The sequence below is a fragment of the Scyliorhinus canicula genome, chromosome 10 (assembly GCF_902713615.1).
Source record: "Scyliorhinus canicula chromosome 10, sScyCan1.1, whole genome shotgun sequence".
In the NCBI taxonomy this organism is placed as follows: domain Eukaryota; kingdom Metazoa; phylum Chordata; class Chondrichthyes; order Carcharhiniformes; family Scyliorhinidae; genus Scyliorhinus; species Scyliorhinus canicula.
The window spans coordinates 69,763,188-69,784,586 of NC_052155.1; the positions used below are offsets into that span (position 1 = coordinate 69,763,188).

General features: G+C 50.2%; 1 protein-coding gene and 1 pseudogene across 8 annotated transcripts in view; one reads left to right on the top strand and one right to left on the bottom strand.

Moving 5' to 3' along the window:
- Positions 1-21,399, bottom strand: part of LOC119972445 (RNA-binding Raly-like protein) — a 1,269,223-nt gene that overhangs the window by 1,133,431 nt on the left and 114,393 nt on the right. The gene's annotated exons all lie outside the window — the stretch shown is intronic.
- Positions 1-21,399, top strand: part of LOC119972130 — a 170,242-nt pseudogene that overhangs the window by 112,219 nt on the left and 36,624 nt on the right.

Sequence of the window (21,399 nt, forward strand, 5' to 3'; positions counted from 1 at the left end):
TGCTGAATGGTATGCTTGGTTATGGCAAGGCACTTGTCGTTAGGCATCCTCTGCATCGTGCTTGCATGTCTGAAGGAAACCATGAGCCTTATCTGGAGGAGACAACCTTGTTGTCGACTAGTGTGGCTTGACGGCCCGAATAATGGACTGGCACAGGATGAATAAATCATGACAGCTGCCGAGAAGCCAGGCACAAACTTTCAGAGTCTCTTTAATCCTGACATCAACGTTCATCAAAGAGATTAAATCAAATGCCAGGCAAGTATATTCAAAATATTAATTGCATCTTACTGTTTTTGGCTTTTGAAGTACCCCATAGCCTTAATCTATCAGGAATAACTGCAAATCCATGTAATTTAAGCAGGTTTAATTTTAATCTTTCAAGGTCACAAGCAATAGGAGGAGGAGATAAAACAAGTCATTGGGCCTGCTCCACCATTCAACGCAATCACGGGTCATCTTCAACTTCAACTCCACTTTCCCACCCACACTCCATATTCCTGGATGTACTCAGAGACCAAAAATCTATCTAGCTCGCCTTAAATATGTTCAATATGTTCGATGATGGAACATCCACAACCATCGGGAATAGAGAATTCTAAAGATTCACAACCCTTTGAATGAAGAAAGTTCCCCACACCTCAGTCCTGGAAGGTCGGCCCCTTATCTTGAAATTATGCCCTCTGTTCTAGGTTCTTTAATCGGGGGAAAGAACCTCTCAGTCACTAGCATGCCAAGTCTCTTCGCAATCTTGTATGTTTCAATAAGATCACCTCTCATTATTCTAAGCTCGAGAGTATAGGACCAATTTACTCAACCTATTCTCAGAAGACAACCCTCTCATACCATGGGCCAATCTAATGAACCTTCGCTGGACCACCTTCAATGAAAGTATTTAAGCATTTTTGGAAAGTAAAGCAATAGCCAACTCTGAAAGATTCCGGAGCTTCAAAGTTTAGCTTCCAGGAGAATTCCCACATGGAGACTGAATAAAACAGCTGGAAGGTGGAATTAGACAGAATATTTCTTGGAATATAAGAACTAGGAGTAGAAGTAGGCAACTTATCCCCTCGAACCTGCTCCATTGTTCAATACGATCATGGTTAATCTCATCGTGCCCTCCTCTTTGTAACCCTTCAACCCATTACTGATTAAAAATGTCCAACTCCTCTTTAAATTTACTCACTGTCCCAGCATACATCGCACTCCGGGATAGAGAATGCCACAGATTCAAGTCCCTTTGGGAGAAGTAGATTCCCTCATCTCTGTTTTGAATTTGCTACCTCTTATCCTGAGACTATGGCCTCTTGTTCTAGAATGCCCCACAAGAAAAGGAACTCACTCCATGCCTACTTTATCCGTACCTTTTATCATCTTATATACCTCAATTTGATCTCCCCTTATTCTTCTAAATTCTAGAGAGTATAGGCTTGAACTGTTTAATTTCTCTTCATGAGACAAACCCCTTGGGCGCGATTCTCTGCTCCCCAGGCCAGGTGGGAGAATCGCGGGAGGGCCACTCTGGCAACACGCTGCTCAGAGAATCACGGGTCGGCAAATTTCACAGCGACCCGCGATTCTCTGACCTGGATGGGCCGAGCGGCCTGCCGTTCCCGACCTGTTCACGCCGGCGGCAACCACACCTGGTCGCTGCCGGCATGAACATAGCGCAAAAGGTAAGTTTGGGGCCTGTGGGGAGCGGAGAGGGGATCGAGCATCACGGCCGTGCTCGGGAGGGGACTGGCCCGCGATCGGTGCCCACCAATCATCGGGTCGACGTCTCTAAGCGACGCACTCTTTCCCCTCCGTCGCCCTGCAAGATCAAGCTGCCACGTCTTGCAGGGCAGCGGAGGGGAAGACGGCAACCTCGCATGCGTGGGTTGGCGCCGGCCAACCTGCGCATGCGCGGCTGACGTCACTAATGCGCCGCCGGCCGCGTCATTATCGGCGCGCCGCCTTGCCGCCAGCGTCAAGGCCCGGCGGCCGAGTTTCACAAAACGCCGCTCCTAGCCCCCCCGGGTTGGGGGGGGGGAGGGGGGGGGGAGAATAGGGACGAGGAGCGACCTCCGACGCCGTCGTGAAACACTCCAGGTTTCACGACGGCGTCGGCCGTTGCGGAGAATTCCACCCCTTATCTCTGAAATCAATCTAGTGAATTTCCTCTGAACTGCCTTCAATGCCACAACACCTTTCCTCAAATATGGGGACCAAAACTGTGCACAATACTCCAGGTGCAGTCTCAACATAGACTATGGTTTTCCACAGTATGTTCTCAGAATAAGTATACAGATGTATTAAACTCAATGTTAGCAGCCATAAAAGACATATTTCTATTGATTCAAAAATATATTATGCACGTCAATTTGGTTCTTTCAAACATCAATGGACTTGATAGGAAAGAATGTTGTGAAGAGGACATCAGGAGGTTGCACACAAATATAGATAGTATGAGTGAGTGGGCATAAATCTAGCAAATGGAGTATCGTGTGGGTAAATGTGAAGTTCTCCATTTTGGCAGTAAGAATAAAAACGCAGAATATTGCTTAAATGGAAAACAGCTGCAGAATTCTGAGGTGGAGAGGGTTTTAGATGGTAGGAGTCACAAAACTCAGTTAGTCAGCTAAATTCTCCATTTGGGAGACTAGGGCAGGATTCTCTGTTGCCCGACGCCGAAATCGTATTCGGCGATCGGGTGGAGAATCCAGTTTGCGACTGAATCGGGACCGGTGCCATATTTCAGATGCTCCATGCCCTCCAAATCGGTAGCCATGATGTGGAGATGCCGGCGTTGGACTGGGGTGAGCACAGTAAGAAGTCTTACAACACCAGGTTAAAGTCCAACAGGTTTGTTTCAAACACGAGCTTTCGGAGCACGGCTCCTTCTTCACCTGAAGAAGGAGCCGTGCTCCGAAAGCTCGTGTTTGAAACAAACCTGTTGGACTTTAACCTGGTGTTGTAAGACTTCTTACTGTGCTCCAAATCGGTGTCATCTAGGAGTGCACTGCACGCCATTGCGACAGAGTCAGCACGTCGCTTTCAGGCCCTCCACCGATGCTCCGCCCCCGATGGCCCGAGTTCCCGATCGCGGGGGGAAGCCATACTGCTGGCGGGTGGGGGTGGGGGGGTGCAGATGGGGGTCCAGAGGGCTGCTGTTTGGCCAGCCTGGTCCACGCGCGCTGGCGCCATGTTGTATGCTGTGTCGTCGCCATACGCATTCGCCGCCATGGACCTGGCAATTCGCCGACTGTTTATGTCGGGAACGGCAGTAGTTTTACGTGGCGCGGCTGCTAGTCACTCACCGGGCGGAGCCGACCTTTTCATTGTAAAACTAGACACTTCGTCCGGACATTGCCTCAAAATCGGAGAATCCAGCCCTATGTTCTCTTGCCAGAGATGAATCACCTTGGATTTGCGAAAATGCTGGAAGTGAGAATCCACAGGCGATTCATTAACCCTTGCCATGCAAATATATGCATGGCGGGGATTGCAAAGGACTCCCTGTGAATCCTGCTATCGGGCCACCATTTTGAGCAGGCGGCTTAATAGCGCATACCAATCCCCCCATTAGAGAGATAGGCACAAGAGTTCCTCATTTCAGAGACCTCCACCAGAGACCCCCCATTAGAAAGACCCCCACCAGAAACCCTTACAGAACTTGAGGATTACCAAAAAAAAATGCTGTTGAAGCCTTTGTCTTGCACTCATCAGAACAGATTCAAAAATGACAAATTTCAACAATTTATATTGCATGAGAAAAGAAGTGCTGATTGGTTAGCAAGTCGGCTGTGATTGGTTGAGACTGTGCCATTGGTAAATGCACCAGAGAGCTATTGTTCCCCCAGGCTTTTTGTTTATTCAAGAAAGGTGTTATGTCCAGATATATTCCTTTTGTCTGTAGAGAACAAAACCCTGCATATAAATATATGCTGCCTCTAGCAAGCTTAAGCAAGCCCAACTGATAATATTAATCTGATTGTTCATGCAATTCTTAACACCCTTTGACTGTCCAGCAGATGCTGTCCAATCATGAAATGACAGTGAACGTTAAACATTACGATCCGGGTTTTGCAAGCACAGATTGGTTGAGTACAGTCAATATTCTACTTCTCGTGCACAGCCAAAGAGACATGCTGTTTGATACAATCTGCCAGTCAATGGATCATCTGGCATATGTACCTGGCATTGCACCAGCACTGAAATTAATTTAACACATTACTCATTTTTGTGGTTGGTAGAACATTTTTGATTTGACTGCAGCACTTTTCCAATTTCACTGTGGGACACATCATTTGTATCAGTGGTTAGCTTCACCTGTTGCTCAAATGTTTCGAGATACTTTATCCTCTCTGGGTAATTTGAGGTACACTCGGCACTTTTCAGGCTCAAATGTGGTGGTTTTATCCCCATTTTTGTGAATGTGTGTTATCCAGCAAGCAATGATCTGATTGGGTTGGCCATTATCCTGCAGGTTAACTTCGGTGCACCATTTTTCCAGGTCGCGCCATTCGGCATTGAGGGGCTTCAAGGCCATCATAGACATACATGTCAAGCCTGGCAAAGGGACTGGAATAGTCACTCTTAACAAGTCTGAAGATATTGACAAAAAGCACACCATTCTTAATGATAGATCGAAATTTGTACCCATTGGATTCACTACCAAGCATGACCACAGCATTCTGCTCAAAAGCAAGTTATGAAACCATTACAAAAGTTTCCTTGTTCATCCTCATGTTTCACTACATCCACAGGCTTCCCAAACTACAGGACATTCTTGTCCCAATATGGTCTCTCTTATCTATGACTACTTCTGCACAACATGAATTGGACAAATGGTTGAGTGAGTTGCTGCAGCCAATGCTGAGTGCTGAGTGAGTATCCCACATATACGATGAAGGATTCTTCCACGCACAAAGATTATACTGACATGCATGTCAACAGCAATTCAACATTGTGAGCCTATTCAGTAATGTGCTGTTCAAGGAAGTCACAGACATTTGCTCCATGTCACGGTATCACTGCGATCTCGATGTGCTGTCATGTTCTGACTCTACATGCATAAGTTTGCACATTCTCCCCGTGTCTGCGTGGGTCTCACCCCACAACCCAAAAGATGTGCGGGGTAGGTGGATTGGCTAAATTGCCCCTTAATTGGAAAAAAAAGAATTGGATATTCTCAATTTCTAAAAAGAAAAAAAAGACTCTACATTCATTCATTCAACTTATGAACTTTGCAACTCAAGCAGTTGAATTCAACTTCAATAACATTATGCTTACTGAAATAGGTGGTGTTGCCATGGGTTCCCTCTCAGTTCAGCTCTCACAAACACTTTCATCGGTTTGCACGAGAAACAACCACTAAATTAAAGCATGTTGGGGGGGGGGGGGGGGGGGGGGGGCGTTGTGGCAATAGTTATCTGATGCATTTGCCATGGCAATATCTTGACTAATCAGAGCCGATTTGCAAACCAATAATCACCCATTGGCTCATGCAGTATAAATTGTTGCTCCGTTTGAAATTTGGCATTCTTGTGCCTGTCCTGGTGAGTGCAAGATGAAAAGCTTCAACAACATGTCTCTTTTTTCAACAATATTCAAATTCTAGATGTAATAAGATGTAATTAATTTAATTTCAAGCACCATTACATCGCTCTCAAGGAGTAGACCAGTAGTTTCTCCATTGCATTGTTCTGTTTCTGATTCCAGAAATCTGCAATAAAGCCACCACAGGCAGCACTTACCTTGATCAACCAATCATTAATATGCCGGAAAATGAGTAGCAGCCTGACAGATAATGACCAAGGCACGATTCAATTCAACATAATGTGGGATTTTAAATATCCAAGATGTGATGTTGGTATAGAACTTTGAAGGGCGAAATGTAAAGAAATGAATAAAAACAAAAAAATCTGATGGGATTTGGGTGGGTTGCCCAAAAACACATGAGCAGAGAATAATTTTAACATCTCTATCTTCGACCATGATGGCACCCAGCCTGTTAGTGCAGCAGACAAATCTGATGCCATTGTTTTAACCTCTCCAAAATTGATGCTAATGTAACAAGTCAGTAGCAACCTCACTTTTCCCTGCCCCCTTTCTTAAATAATGTAGTGACATTTACAATTTTAAAATCAAATCCACAGCGCGATCTCTACTGGCCCTCCCCACAGCAGGTTTGGTGGCGGCAAAGGGACATTTATTCAGACAGATGTGCGGCGAAATTCTCCGTTCTCGAGTGTTGATACCGGTGCAGAATTTGTGGAGTTCCACAACAACACAACTGGTGCCGCACCTGGATCAATTCAGCGACTGGTGAGGGGCCAGCATCAGCGCAACATGGAACACAATCGATTCCAATGAGAAACGGTGCCGAATCGCTGGGTCCGTGATTGACACTCAGGAGGCTGACAAGCTGCAGCCACATATACGCACTGCACTCACCATACACACCATCCCAGCCAACAAAATGGCAGCGAAGAGAACGACGCCCCGTTTCACGGATGCCGAGCTGGAGGCTCTCCTGGACATGGTGGAGGAGAAGCGAGCGACCCTGTACCTCAGCCCAGGAAGGAGGCTGCCAGCCATTGCAGTTCACCATGCCTGGGCGCAGATGGCAGAGGCGGTCAGAGCTATAGGGAACACCAATCGGACCGGCCAGCAATGCTGGAAAAACTGCATGACCTCTGCAAGGGGGAGGAGGCAACACTGTGCCCCTGGCACTAACCTGTCCCACACACCCGTAACCTGACCTTCCACCGCCCCCCCCCCCCAATCCGGAGGGCAGTCGAACCCCCACCGTGCACCAGCTACCAGCAATGGCTTGGTGCCCTGGACACTGAGGCCACCAACTATCCACCCTCTGAGCTGCAGGCACCCTCGCCCTCACCCCCACACTATCCTCACCTTCAGCATCACCCTTACACCACCTTCAACCCCACAACCCCCTGCTGCGGTCCAATCATGCATCTTTGTCTTGTGTCTTCCAGGACCTTGTTACATTTTTTAAAAAATTTGTTCATAGAGACGTGGGTGTCGAAGGCTTTGCCAGCATTTATTGCCCATCCCTAATTGCCCTTGAGGGCACAGTTAAGAGTAAGCCACATTGCTGTGGGTCTGGAGTCAAATATAGGCCAGACCAGGTAAAGATGGCAAATGTCCTTCCCGAGTCTGAGGATGAAATAAATATCTCATCACAGCTTCTCCAACACACTCCACCATCCCAGAGATACTTATCTCGGTTGGGCACTTTAGTGAAGAGGTGAGTGGGACACTATCTGGTGTGCACCACACAACTGACCCGGTACAGCAGGTGGAGGTAGGAACACCTAAGGGGGAGGATAGTCGGAAGGCAGGCCGACCCCAGGAACCAGCTGCCGTCCAGACTGGTGTGGAGATTCTGGAACGGACAGTCCCACCAAATGTGGAGATGTAGTTACAGCGACAAGGACTACATAAGGTGTTGTTGGCGAGCATCCAGCACCTGCAGGCACATTTGGAGGAGTTCAACCACGTGGAGCAGCTGGTAGTGATGCCGACCATGCGTTCCACCCAAGCCAACACCGCACGAGTGGCGTCCGCTGTGGAGGCATTGGGGGCGAGGGCTGGGCTACAGGCCAGCTTGTCCAAGGCTTGGGGCATTCTGTACAGGCGCTGATCAAGGCCCGGGACAGGGTTGGATTGGTTGGATTGGATTTGTTTATTGTCACGTGTACCGAGGTACAGTGAAAGGTATTTTTCTGCGAGCAACTCAACAGATCATTAAGTACATGGGAAGAAAAGGGAATAAAAGAAAATACATAATAGAGCAACACAAGGTAAACAATAAGCACTGGCATCGGATGAAGCATACAGGGGTGTAGTGTTGATGAGGTCAGTCCATAAGGGGGTCTTTTAGGAGTCTGGTAACAGCGGGGAAGAAGCTGTTTTTCAGTCTGTTCGTGCGTGTTCTCAGACTTTTGCATCTCCTGCCCGATGGAATAAGTTGGAAGAGTCAGTAAACCGGATGGGAGGGGTCTTTGATTATGCTGCCCGCTTTCCCCAGGCAGTGGGAGGTGTATATGGAGTCAATGGATGGGAGACAGGTTTGTGTGATGGACTGGGCGGTGTTTACGACTCTCTGAAGTTTCTTGCGGTCCTGGGCCGAGCAGTTTCCATACCAGGCTATGATGCAACCCGATAGGATTCTTTCTATGGTGCATCTGCAATAGTTGGTAAGAGTTAATGTGCACATGCCGAATTTCCTTAGTTTCCTGAGGAACTATAGATGCTGTTGTGCTTTCTTGGTGGTAGCGTCAACGTGGATGGACGAGGACAGATTTTTGGAGATGTGCATCCCTAGGAATTTGAAACTGCTAACCATCTCCACCTCGGCCCCATTGATGCTGACAGGGGTGTGTACAGTACTTTGCTTCCTGAAGTCAATGACCAGCTCTTTAGTTTTGCTGGCATTGAGGGAGAGATTATTGTCGTTACACCACTCCAGTAGGTTCTCTATCCCCCTCCTGTATTCTGACTCATCGTTATTCGAGATCTGGCCCACTACGGTCACATCGTCAGCAAACTTGTAGATGGAGTTGGAACCAAATTTTGCCACGCAGTCGTGTGTGTACAGGGAGTAGAGTAGGGGGCTAAGTACGCAGCCTTGCGGGCCGCCGGTATTGAGGACTATTGTGGAGGAGGTGTTGTTGTTCATTCTTACTGATTGTGGTCTGTGGGTCAGAAAGTCGAGGATCCAGTTGCAGATTGAGGAGCAAAGTCCTAGGTTTTGGAGCTTTGATATGAGTTTGGCTGGGGTTATGGTGTTGAAGACGGAGCTGTAGTCAATAAATAGGAGTCTGATGTAGGAGACTTTGTTGTCGAGATGCTGTAGGGATGAATGTAGGGCCAGGGAGATGGCGTCTACTGTGGCCCGGTTGCAGCGGTATGCAAATTGCAGTGGATCAAGGCATTCTGGGAGTATGGAGGTGATGCGCTTCATGACCAACCTCTCGAAGCACTTCATTACGACTGAAGTCAGGGCCACCGGACGGTTGTCATTGAGGCACGTTGCCTGGTTCTTCTTTGGCACCAGTTTGATGGTGGTCTTCTTGAAGCAGGTGGGGACCTCGGAGTGGAGTAGGGACAGGTTAAAGATGTCCGCAAACACCTCTGCCAGCTGATCCGCGCAGGGATCCCATCCAGGCCTGTCACCTTCCGAGGGTTCACGTTCAGGAAGGCCGATCTGACTTTGGAAGCTGTGATGGTGGCAATGGGTGAGTTATGGGCTGGTGGGGCACTTGACAGCGGATTGTTGGTTTCCAGCTCGAAGCGGGCATAGAATGCATTGAGTTCATCGGGGAGATACTGCCGGAGATACTTCTCGACTTCGCTTTGTAGCCCGTTACGTGGTTTAGTCCTTGCCAAGAGTCTGTCTGTGGGGTTGATGCCTCACAGGCAGCCATGTGTGAAAGCCAACTGGAAATTACAGCAACGCTCCTGAGCATGGCATGTCACAGTGGGCCATGGCTGAGAATGTCGGCAGCATTGCTCAGGTGCTGGCCGATGTGGCACAGACTCCATCTCCAGACAGAGATTGCGCAGTCATTGGCTGATGTGACACAGACCCAGGTGGTGGCACAGTCAACGGGTGATGTGGCGTAGTCTGAGACGGCGATGGTCCACCCCCTGGGCTCCATGGCAGTGAGTATGCAGACCCTGGTCAAGTCCAGAGCGGGCATCCAGGACTGGCAATGCCAGGTGGTGGGGTAGCCTCAGGGGACAGCTCTGCTGGCCAGTTTCCCCTCCCCTTTAAATTGGTGAACCTGGAGGCGAGCAGAGTGTCCCGTGCACATTGGTCCTGGTGCACACGTTATGCGGCCTCCCCTGCCTGGGCCCCATGTTAGGTCCATCCCCACCCTCTTTCCGCATCCTCTTCTTTGGAGGCCTGGCATTCATCCTCCTCCTCCAGCACATGGCCTCCCTGCTGTGCGATGTTGTGGAGGAGGCAGCACGCAGCCGCCACGATGCAGGCAATCCTCTCAGCATCATACTGGAGGGCCCCTCCAGAGTGGCCCAGGCACTTGAGCAGTATCTTCAGGAGGCCAATGCACCGCTCATACACACCACAGGTTGCTCCATGGGCTTCATTGTAGTGGTTCTCAGCATTGGTCTGTGGCCTCTGGATAAGCATCATCAGCCACGGCCACAGCGGATAATTCCTGACACCCAGGAGCCAACCCCCAGCTGGGGGAGCATCTCAAACATGTCAGGAATCGTCGATTGTGTCAGGATGAAGGAGCCAAGCACACTATCGGGCACAGACGTGCATGATGCGCACCATCTGCATGTTCATCGAATGCAACCACTTTCAGTTAGTGTAGAGTGGCTTGTCATCTGGAGGTGCTCGTTGTCATAATATTAATATACACACAAGTATATGATGGTGCATAGACAGACGCTGACTGACACACTGAATGACCAATCAACACACAGAACACAGCAGCCAATCACCAGACAGGACTCGGCCACTATAAAGCCAGAGGGCACTAGTTTTCCCGCTCCCTTGGGATGCAGCCTCTGAGACAGACAGAGCCCGTGATCAGCAACACGAACATCCACCATGTGTTAGCAGGATAGTCTGGTCAGGTTAGCCTCAGCTCATAGTTCAATAAAATAGAGTTGTACTTCTAAAAGTGTTGGTAGCCTGTCTCACTGCTCTGGTAAACACAGTCCTTGCAGACCCAGCATACCCAACACATCATGGTACCAGTGCGTGATGTTAGAGTTTGACGGACTCTGAGATAGTCTGCCTTTGACCAGCGATCAGCCATCCGGTAGTATGGACAGCGTCCGCCCTCCCCCGCCGCTCCGCATCGCCGGCAACCTCGGTGCCAACTGGAAGATTTTTAAGCAGAAGTTTCAGCTGTACCTCGAAGCCACCGACCTTGAAGCTGCCTCAGATGTCAGGAAGATTGCTCTCTTTCTCGCAACAGCCAGGGACCACGCCATCCACATTTTTAACTCCCTCACATTTGCTGAAGGCGAGGACAAGCCCAAGTTCAAAACTGTCCTGCTCAAGTTCGACAGCCACTGTGACATCGAAGTCAATGAGAGTTTTGAACGCTATGTGTTTCAACAGAGTTTGCAGGGTAAGGATGAACCTTTTCAATCTTTCCTAACTGACCTTCGTATCTTCGCACAGTCCTGTAATTATGGCTCCGCCTCCGACTCCATAATCTGTGACCAGATCATTTTCGGAGTACACTCGGACCCTCTACGTCAGCAGCTCCTTAAAGTGAAGCAGCTCACCTTCACTATAGCCATCGAAACCTGCGTTCTGCATGAGCACCCCACTAACTGATACTCGCACATTCAAGCGGCAGAGACGGCGTGGCAAGGCCCCCATGATGCGGAGTGGGTGCAGGCCATAAAACATCACCAGGGCCCGAGTCTGGATGAGGGCAGCCATTTTGCGCGCTTTTCCCGGGCTCCCGCGCATGCGCGCAATGAACGAGGGGACGGCGAGGTTGAAGACTGAACTGCGCAGGTGCGCACAACGTACAACAGCACCGCGCATGCACGGTGGAGCATGGAGTGTTCTGACGTCACGACGTGCAACAACTGTGGCAGCTCCCACTTAAAGCGGCAATGTCCCGCGAAATCTCGACACTGTCTCCAGTGTGGCAAACTTGGTCACTACGCAGCCCTGTGCAGTTCTGCTCAAACACCTGCCTCCTGTCGCTCCCAGCAGCAGCGCACGAATGTCCGGTCCGTTCAACAACCAGTTACAGATTCCGATTCCGACATGGGTCCAGACCCTGATACCGAGGATCTCAAATCCCCATCCCGGGTGGGCACCATTCCCAAAAAAAAGGCCAAGCCCTTCCCAGTGATGAGCATTGATCCGGACGATGAGTGGTGTGCCACCCTTTCGGTCAACAAATCTCACATACGCTTCAGGCTGGACACCGGCGCTTCAGCCAACCTCATTTCGCAGTCTGACCTGGATACCATCCACATCAAGCCGAACATTCTTCCATCGGCCTGCCAGCTTCTCGACTACAATGGCAATGCCATTGCTACCAGTGGCTCATGCCAGCTTGTGGTGTCGCACCATTCCTTAAAGGCCACCCTGTGCTTCGAGATTGTAGGGTCAACTAAAGCTTCCCTGCTCGGTGCTCAGGCATGCAAGGTCCTGAATCAGGTCCAAAGGGTTCACTCCATGCATCAGCCTCACCAGGCGCCGACGTTCAGACACAACTGAAGAACATCATTACTCAATACCACACCGTCTTCGAGGGCATGGGCACACTACCATACACATACAAAATTATTTTAAAACTGAATGCCGTGCCTGTGGTTCATACACCCCGCCAGGTGCCGGCGCCCCTTAAGGACCGCCTCAAGCAGCAGCTGCAAGACCTCCAGGACCAGGGCATCATTTCTAAGGTAACTTAACCCACAGACTGGGTCAGCTCCATGGTGTGTGTTAAGAAACCATCAGGAGAACTACGCATTTGCATCGACCCCAAAGATTTGAACCGTAACATCATGAGGGAACACTACCCTATCCCAAAGAGTGAAGAACTCACCTGCGAGATGGCTCGCACCAGATTTTTCACAAAACTTGACGCCTCCAAGGGGTTCTGGCAGATACAACTTGACGCATCCAGTCGGAGGCTCTGCACCTTTAACACCCCATTTGGCTGGTATTGTTACAACCGGATGTCGTTTGGCATCATCTCCGCCTCGGAGGTGTTCTACCGAATAATGGAGCAAGTGATGGAGGGCATCGAAGGGGTGCGAGTGTACGTAGACAACATCATTGTCTGGTCTACCACCCCGCAGGAACACATTGATCGCCTCCAACGCGTCTTCTAGAGAATCCACGAGCATGGCTTCCGCCTCAACAGAGCCAAATGCTCCTTTGGTCAACCAGAATTCGTCGCCCACCAGAGACTGAATTTAGGAACTGATTGTTTCGTTACCTTGGTTCTTCGTTTGCTCGTTTTTACATACTCTTATTTATATTCCATGTTTTGTTACATGCGCTCTATCTGCACTAGACACCTTCCCGTGTAAATACGTTAGGATTTTTGTATATAGTCAGGATCCTGGTCATGTAAATATGCTCACATATTCTGTATATAGTCAGGCACATTCACATACCACACTATTTATTGCCATATATACATTTTTTTCAAAAGGGGGAGATGTCATAATATACACACAAGTATATGATGGTGCATAGACAGACATTGACTGACACACTGAAAGACCAATCAACACACAGAACACAGCAGCCAATCACCAGACAAGACACGGCCACTATAAAGCTAGAGGGCACTAGTTTTCCCGCTCTCTCGGGATGCAGCCACTGAGACAGACAGAGCCCGTGATCAGCAACACGAACATCCACCATGTGCTAGCAGGATAGTCTGGTCAGGTTAGCCTCAGGTCTCCAGTCAACTCAACATAGTGTCAACCCACAGTGCAAGTATGTTTAACAGCTCATAATTCAATAAAATAGAGTTGTACTTCTACAAGTGTTGGTAGCCTGTCTCTCTCACTGCTCTGGTAAACGCAGACCTCGCAGACCCAGCATACCCAACACATCACTCGTAGGGTGGCATGCATCCAGTCAATCAGCCTCTGGACCCAGGGCATGGCGGCGCACCCTGCTGCCCGGGCATCTGGTAGGTTCGGTCCCCATTGAAATGGATGTATTGCGCCTACTGGGCACATAGAACCTTCGTGATGGCGTAGATGCACCTGTGCACTGAGCTCGGAGACATCCCGGACAGGTCCCCACTCAGCGCCTGGAAGGACCCTGAGGTGTAAAAGGTTCAGGGCGACCGTCGCCTTGATGGCCACCGGGAGAATGTGTCTTCCCCCATACCCCCACGGTACCAGGTGTGGCATCATCTGGCAGATATGTTGCACTGTCTCCCTGCTCTGCCGGAGTCTTCGACAGCATGACCTGTCCAGCAGGTCCTCGAATGACAGCTGCTGCCAGTACACATGAGGCCTCATGTGGTGCCTCCTTTGCACCTCCCTGGCCTGTTAGGTAGCCAGCTCTCCATCCTGGGTGGCTGCCTCCTGTTCCTCTGGGGCATGGTCCGTTGCTGCCCGCTCCACTGCTGCAGCTTCCTCTTCCTCGAGCAACGCCAACTTGTACAGCCGCTGGGCATGCCCCAGGGCTGCGGTGACTAGAAGAAAGGTCATCATTGCTGGTGAATTTCAACACCTACTGTCTGCAGGGGATGAAAGACCAACATGTTAGCATGGTACATATCCCCGCCCAACCAGGCTCTGCATGCCCCCCCCCCCCATCTCCACACCCCTAGTCACGTCAGTGCCTGGCACCGTGAGGGCCTTTGGCCTTAGTGCCCATCCCTGATGCCAGGGGCACTGTCGGTTGGGCTGCCCTTGCCTGAAATATGCTCCATGGGTCCCACCCACCGCCCGTATGGGGGCGACAGTGGGCATTGTCCTTGAGTGGGCTGCCTAGTGGCCCGCTGGTGTGGGGGGTGGTGGTGGAGTGAGAGTATGGCAGAGGGTGGGGTGAGGGTTGGGGGCATCCATATGGCCGGTGTCACTCTGTAGAACAGGGGCCAAGGTGGGTGGTCAGTGGGGTTCACAGCAGGATGGCTGGGAGGGGGTATCCCAGCCACATGGCTCATTCCCCCGTCGCCCATACCCCACCGACCTTGGCAGGAATCCCCACCCCAGCCAGTCCAGCCACCCCAGCCAGTGTCTGGCCCGGCAGCCTGCAGCTGTGCTGCTCTGTGTCCGACGTCCTTTCTCTCGCCCATCAGCCACGACACCGGTTTCACGATTTTTAAAAACATAAAAGTGTTTCCATTAGAAAGACAGAGGTTGAGGGATGACCTGATAGAGGTCTACAAGATTATGAGGAACATGGATAGAGGGGATGGGGAGGCACTCGTTCCCAGGATGGAGTAGTCAGTCACCAGGGGGCACAGGTTTAAAGTCCATGGGGCAAAGTTTAGAGGAGATGTGCGAGGCAGGTATTTTACACAGAGGCTAGTGAGTGCCTGGAACGCGTTGCCAGGGGAGGTTGTGGAAGCAGATACATTAACGGCATTCAAAAGACATTCACATGAATAGGATGGGTACAGAGGGATATGGCACAAGGAAGTGCTGAGGGTTTTGGCAAAGGTTGGTATCATGATCAGCACAGGCTTGGGGGGGCCGAAGGGCCTGTTCCTCTGCTGTATTGTTCTTCGTCCTTTGAACCGCGCCATTGGGAACTCGGCCTATCGGAGGTGGAGAATAGCGGAAGCCCCGGAGAATAACGGTTCAGCCCTGCTAATGATATGCAAACGGTGTTTACTGTAAATATCTTCCAGATCGCATTGACGATACTATCGAGGTGACGGAGAGTTGCGATTTAGCGTTAAGTCACCGCCCGCTGCGATTTCACCATCAGAACCGATTCTCTGCCCAATCGCATTTCCAAATTTCAGCATCAACCAACAGAGAATTCTTTCACCCTGATTAAGTCAATATTGGGGAGGTCCATTAATGGCCTTCCCTTCCCTATGCAAATTGAGGCCTTCTGTGGGAAATTAATACCCATTTGTTTTCTCATGAAGCACCTTGGGGCATTTTACAACATACAAACATATAAAATAGGAGCAGTAGTCCTCACAGCAACTCAAGTCTGCTCTCCGTCACTTAGCTCATTTACTGATCATGGTTGCTTCACTGCACACTCATATCCTTTCCTGGGTATGTCCTGGCTTTATGTAATAAAAATAGTCCCCATTATTTACCTACGGATTTACCCATTTACAGTTCAGTCTGGTCCAGTCTCGAGAAATCAATTTATTTCTTGCATTTCTCCAGCTCGAAATAGAAACATCAATTTTGCTTACCAAGGCCTGTCACCATTTTCCAGGAGGTTCTGGGGAGAGACAGTGAGAGGTGCAGACTAACAGAAAATATCTAGAAGTCAAGGACCCGATCCAAGGCCTCGTTGCACCCAACTCAGGACGCAGCGAGGCCTCTCAAGAGATATACAGAGCTCATTACTCCTTGCGAAATCTAATGAGATCTCGTGAGGTATCGCGACCTGGATCATGCCCAGCACACTTAAATATGATTGCGCCAAAGTTACCCAAGTCACGGGATCTAACGGCCTTGCGTCAGAGACCCCTAGAGGGCGACATTTAGCACTGGTTTCCACAAATGTGGACCAGGTATACCAGCATTGGTGGGGTATCCTTGGCAATCGGGGGCCCCGGGTGGTCGGCTGTGGGCAGGGTGGTACCCTCACATCTCCGATGCCACCTGGGCACTGACACTGCCAACCTGGTACCATATCACCAAAGAGAAAATGTTGGAAAATCTCAGCAGGTCTGGCAGCATATATAGGGAGAGAAAATAGCTAACATTTCGAGTCCAGATGACCCTTTGTCAAAGCTAAAGAACAGAGAGAGTGGGAAATATTTATACTGTGGAGTGAGAATGAAAGATGAATCATGGCCACAGAAACCCAGGGAAACGAGGTGCTAATAGTCACAGAAACCAAGGGGAAAGAATGCTAATAGCAGTCCCCAGAGAGAACCAAAGGTGTGAAAGGCCAATCTGCAGAAAAACTATCATCAGAGGGTAAACTGTGACAGATGTAGATGTGGGGCGAGGGGAAGGGGGAAGCAAAGGGGAGAAAGGGTAAGGAAAGGTGGATAAGATGGGGAGAGTTAAATATATATAAAGAAAGACAAGAGAGAATGAAATAGTAAAAGCCAGTTAAAATTAAAAGGGATGAAACAAATGGGTTAAGATGGGGTAGAGCTAATCATCTGAAGTTGTTGAATTCGATGTCGAGTCCAGAAGGCTGTAGCGTGCCTAACCCGGAAGATGAGATGCTGCTCCTCCAATTTGCGTTGAGCTTCACTGGAACATTGCAGCAGGCCATGGACAGACATGTGGCCATGGGAGAGGGTCTTGGGTTAAATTTTTGGAAGTGTCACCTGAGTGCCACCCTAGCACTGCCAGGCTGGAAAGGACACTGCCAGGGTGCTGCTGCCAAGGTGCCTGGGTGGCATCTTGCAGGTGCCAGTGACCGGGCCCGGGGGCTCCCTGCTTTTATGAGGTGAGCACAGTAAGAAGTCTTACAACACCAGGTTAAAGTCCAACAGGTTTGTTTCAAACACAAGCTTTCGGAGCACGGCTCCTTCTTCAGGTGAATGGAAAGGCTTGTTCCAGAAATGTTTATATAGACACAGTCAGAGATGCCCCGGAATGCGAGCACCTGCAGGCAATCAAATCATCAAAGATGCAGAGAGAGAGGTAACTCCAGGTTAAAGAGGTGTGAATTGTCCCAAGCCAGTTCAGTCGGTAGGCCTCTGCAAGTCCAGGCTTGTTGGTGGGGGCCGAATGTAATGCGACATGAATCCCAGATCCCGGTTGAGTCCGCATTCATGCGTGCGGAACTTAGCTATAAGTTTTTGCTCAGCAATTTTGCGTTGTCGCGTCTCCTGAAGGCCTCCTTGTAGAATGCTGACCCGGAGATCAGAGGCTGAATGTCCTTGACTGCTGAAGTGTTTCCCAACTGGAAGGGAACAGTCCTGCCTGTTGATAGTCGCACGATGCCCGTTTATTCGTTGTCGCAGTGTCTGCATGGTCTCGCCAATGTACCACGCTTCGGGACATCCTTTCCTGCAGCGTATGAGGTAGACTACATTGGTCGAGTCGCACGAGTATGCGCCGCGTACCTGGTGGGTGGTGTTTCCACGTGTAATGGTGGTGTCCATGTCGATGATCTGGCATGTCTTGCAGAGATTACCCTGGCAGGGTTTTGTGGTGTTGTGGTTGCTGTTCTGAAGGCTGGGTAATTTGCTGCAAACAATGGTTTGTTTGAGGTTGCGCGGTTGTTTGAAGGCCAGTAGTGGGGGTGTGGGGATGACCTTGGCAAGATGTCCATCCTCGCTGATGATGTGTTGGAGGCTGCGAAGAAGATGTCGTAGTTTCTCCGCCCCAGGAAAGTACTGGACGACGAAGGGTACTCTGTCAGTGGTGTCCCGTGTTTGTCTTCTGAGGAGGTCGGTGCGGTTTTTTGCTGTGGCGCGGTGGAACTGTCGATCAATGAGTCGAGCGCCATATCCCGTTCGTACGAGGGCATCTTTCAGCATCTGTAGGTGTCTGTTGCGCTCCTCCTTGTCTGAGCAGATCCTGTGTATACGGAGGGCTTGTCCATAGGGGATGGCTTCTTTAATGTGTTTCGGGTGAAAGCTGGAGAAGTGGAGCATCGTGAGATTATCTGTGGGCTTGCGGTAAAGCGAGGTGCTGAGGTGACCGTCCTTGATGGAGACGAGTGTGTCCAAGAATGGAACTGAATTTGGAGAATAGTCCATGGTGAGTTTGATGGTGGGATGGAACTTATTGATGTCATCGTGTAGTCGTTTCAGTGATGTCTCGCCGTGGGTCCAAAGGAAAAAAATGTCATCGATGTATCTGGTGTATAGCATCGGTTGAAAGTCCTGTGTGGTGAGGAAGTCCTGTTCAAACTTGTGCATGAAGATGTTGGCATATTGAGGTGCAAATTTGGTCCCCATGGCTGTTCCGTGCGTCTGGATGAAGAATTTGTTGTCGAAGGTGAAGACGTTGTGGTCTAGAATGAAACGGATGAGTTGCAGAATTGCGTCTGGAGATTGGCAGTTGTCGGTGTTGAGGACTGAGGCTGTTGCAGCAATGCCGTCGTCATGGGGGATGCTGGTGTAGAGTGCCGAGACATCCATTGTGACGAGGAATGTTCCTGGTTCAACTGGTCCATGGGTGCTGAGTTTCTGTAGGAAGTCCGTCGTGTCGCGACAGAAGCTGGGTGTACCTTGTACGATGGGTTTCAAGATGCCCTCGATGTGGCCAGAGAGGTTCTCACACAGGGTCCCATTGCCTGAAACGATAGGACGGCCTGGTGTGTTGGCCTTGTGTATTTTCGGGAGGCAGTAGAGATCTCCAATGCGGGGATTACGTGGGATGAGAGCACGTAGGGTGTTCTGAAGGTCTGGATCTAAGGTCTTGATCAGTCTGCTGAGTTGGCGGATGTGTTCCTTGGTTGGATCTGCGGGTAACTGCCTGTAGTGTTCCTGGTTGTCGAGTTGTCGGTATACTTCTTTGCAGTAGTCTGTTCTGTTCAGTATGACGGTGGCCCCTCCTTTGTCTGCTGGTTTGATGACGATGTTGCGGTTGGTCTTGAGAGTGCGGATGGCGTTGCGTTGTGCTTGGGTGACGTTTGAGGCTGCCTTGTGATTGCGAGTGATGAATCTGGCATTGACACGACTTCTGACGGCTTGAGCATACATGTCGAGTCTAGGGCAGCGGCCTTCCGGAGGGGTCCAATTTGACTCTTTCCTTTTCGGTTGCTGCACTGCAGATCTTGCGGTCTGCTGTTCCGGTTCATTGGTCGTGTCCCTGGGTTCGCTGTCGGCCTCTTGGGGTCTGTGGAAGAATTCCCGGAGCCTCATTCGCCTGATGAATTCCTCCGTATCTGCCGCGAGACTGATGGGGTCCATTTTGGTGGTGGTGCAGAAATTGAGCCCTCTGCTGAGGACTTCGATTTCGTCTGGTTGAAGGGTGTAGTCTGACAAGTTGACAATGGATTTCCCTGTATTGTTTTCGACTGTTGTACCGGGAGAAGCTTGATTGCTGCTGGTGGTGATGCCAAGTTTCTCAAGCTTCCTGTTTATGAGGTGAGGTGCAGGTGGCTTGCGGACCACCTAATTAGTAAGTTGGAGCCTTGGAGGGGGGGGGGGGGGGGGGGGCAGAGATGGGGGCACCATTTTTAAATGGCACTGAGTTCTCTTCCTGAACTGGCGAGCTGAGCTCATGAGGAAATGGACCTAAGGGCGGCCTCAGCGGGGAGTTCCTTGCCGAGGCACAGAAATGAAACAGTCCTGTTTAATAGCAGGGTCCTTCTTGGCACTGCAGGCCACTGGGAAGCACCTGGCTAAACCCACCCAAAATGGAGCTCTGTTTCATTTCCGTTAAATCGCCCTCCAAGTTTCAGCCTGTATAGCTCACACATGCATTCGAGAGAGAAACATTGTCTGAAGACAGCCTCAGCAGGGGCTGAACGAACATGTCCTGATGAGCTGTCCGTTTTCTGGCAAACTCAGAGCTTATAACTTGCATGTTTATCCTTAATATCTTCTTTTAATTTATGCCATTGGTGTATGTTTTCACATTTCTATGTTACATGCCAGTTGTGGAAGGAACTTTGAAACAATTACTCATCCACATCCCCAAGCATTAGAAGAGTATCACAGATTCAAACCGTCAAATTTTTACTGAAATTAGATGAGCTTTTATTGAATGCATTGCTATGTGCATAGAATCCCTACGGTGCTGAAGGATTCCATTCGGCCCATCAAGTCTGCACCGACCCTGGAGAGAGCACCCTATCTCGGCCCATAGCCCCACCCCATCCCCAGAACCCCACCTAACGTTTTGGACACTAAGTGCCAATTTAGCAAGAGGTCTACCCAGTGTGTGCCCCTCTCCCCCGCAAATAGCATCATCTTTTCCATAGATGTCACGCCCAGTTCCCGAAAGAAAAGAGGCGGGGGGGATAGTGAGGAAATCGCAGCAGCTGCCGCTTTCCCCCGAGCAGGGTACTTCGGGGTCGGACTGGACCCTAGAGGGCCCGTTCCACCCAGTACAATTTAGCAGCCAGCACTTGATCAATTTCTCAGAGCAGGGGGGTCAGCGATAACCCGATGCTTCTTAGGTTCTTAGCGGGTTATACGTTGTCCCAACCTCGCTGTCTTCGGGCACCTTTGCCACCATCCCAGACCTGTTTCTGGAGTTATTTTCAGGGCCTTCTGGTGACCAGAGGCGGGGCAGAGCAGTAATCTGCACCACCGCCTCCCACTTGCCTGGGAGCCCGGGAGGAGCCTGAGGAGATCCAGCCTGTTGATGGCGGGATCAAGGCAGGCCCTTGGTTAGTTGGTGGGCCCGTGTCGCCCGCTGCACTCAGTGTGGTGGAGGATTCAGGCCCGGAGTGTGACTGTTTGAAGGCTGTCAGCCGCTCAATGTCGGGTGCGGAGGGTGCAGTGGGGTGTGATGTGTTGGGTATGCTGGGTCTGCGAGGTCTGCGTTTACCAGAGCAGTGAGAGAGACAGGCTTCCAACATTTGTAGAAGTACAACTCTATTTTATTGAACTATGAGCTGTTAAACATACTTGCACTGTGGGTCAACACTGTTAGGTTGACTGGAGACCTGAGGCTAACCTGACCAGACTATACTGCTAGCACATGGTAGATGTTCGTGTTGCTGATCACGGGCTCTGGCTGTCTCAGAGGCTGCATCCTAAGAGAGCGGGAAAACTAGTGCCCTCTGGCTTTATAGTGGCCGTGTCCTGTCTGGTGATTGGCTGCTGTGTTCTGTGTGTTGATTGG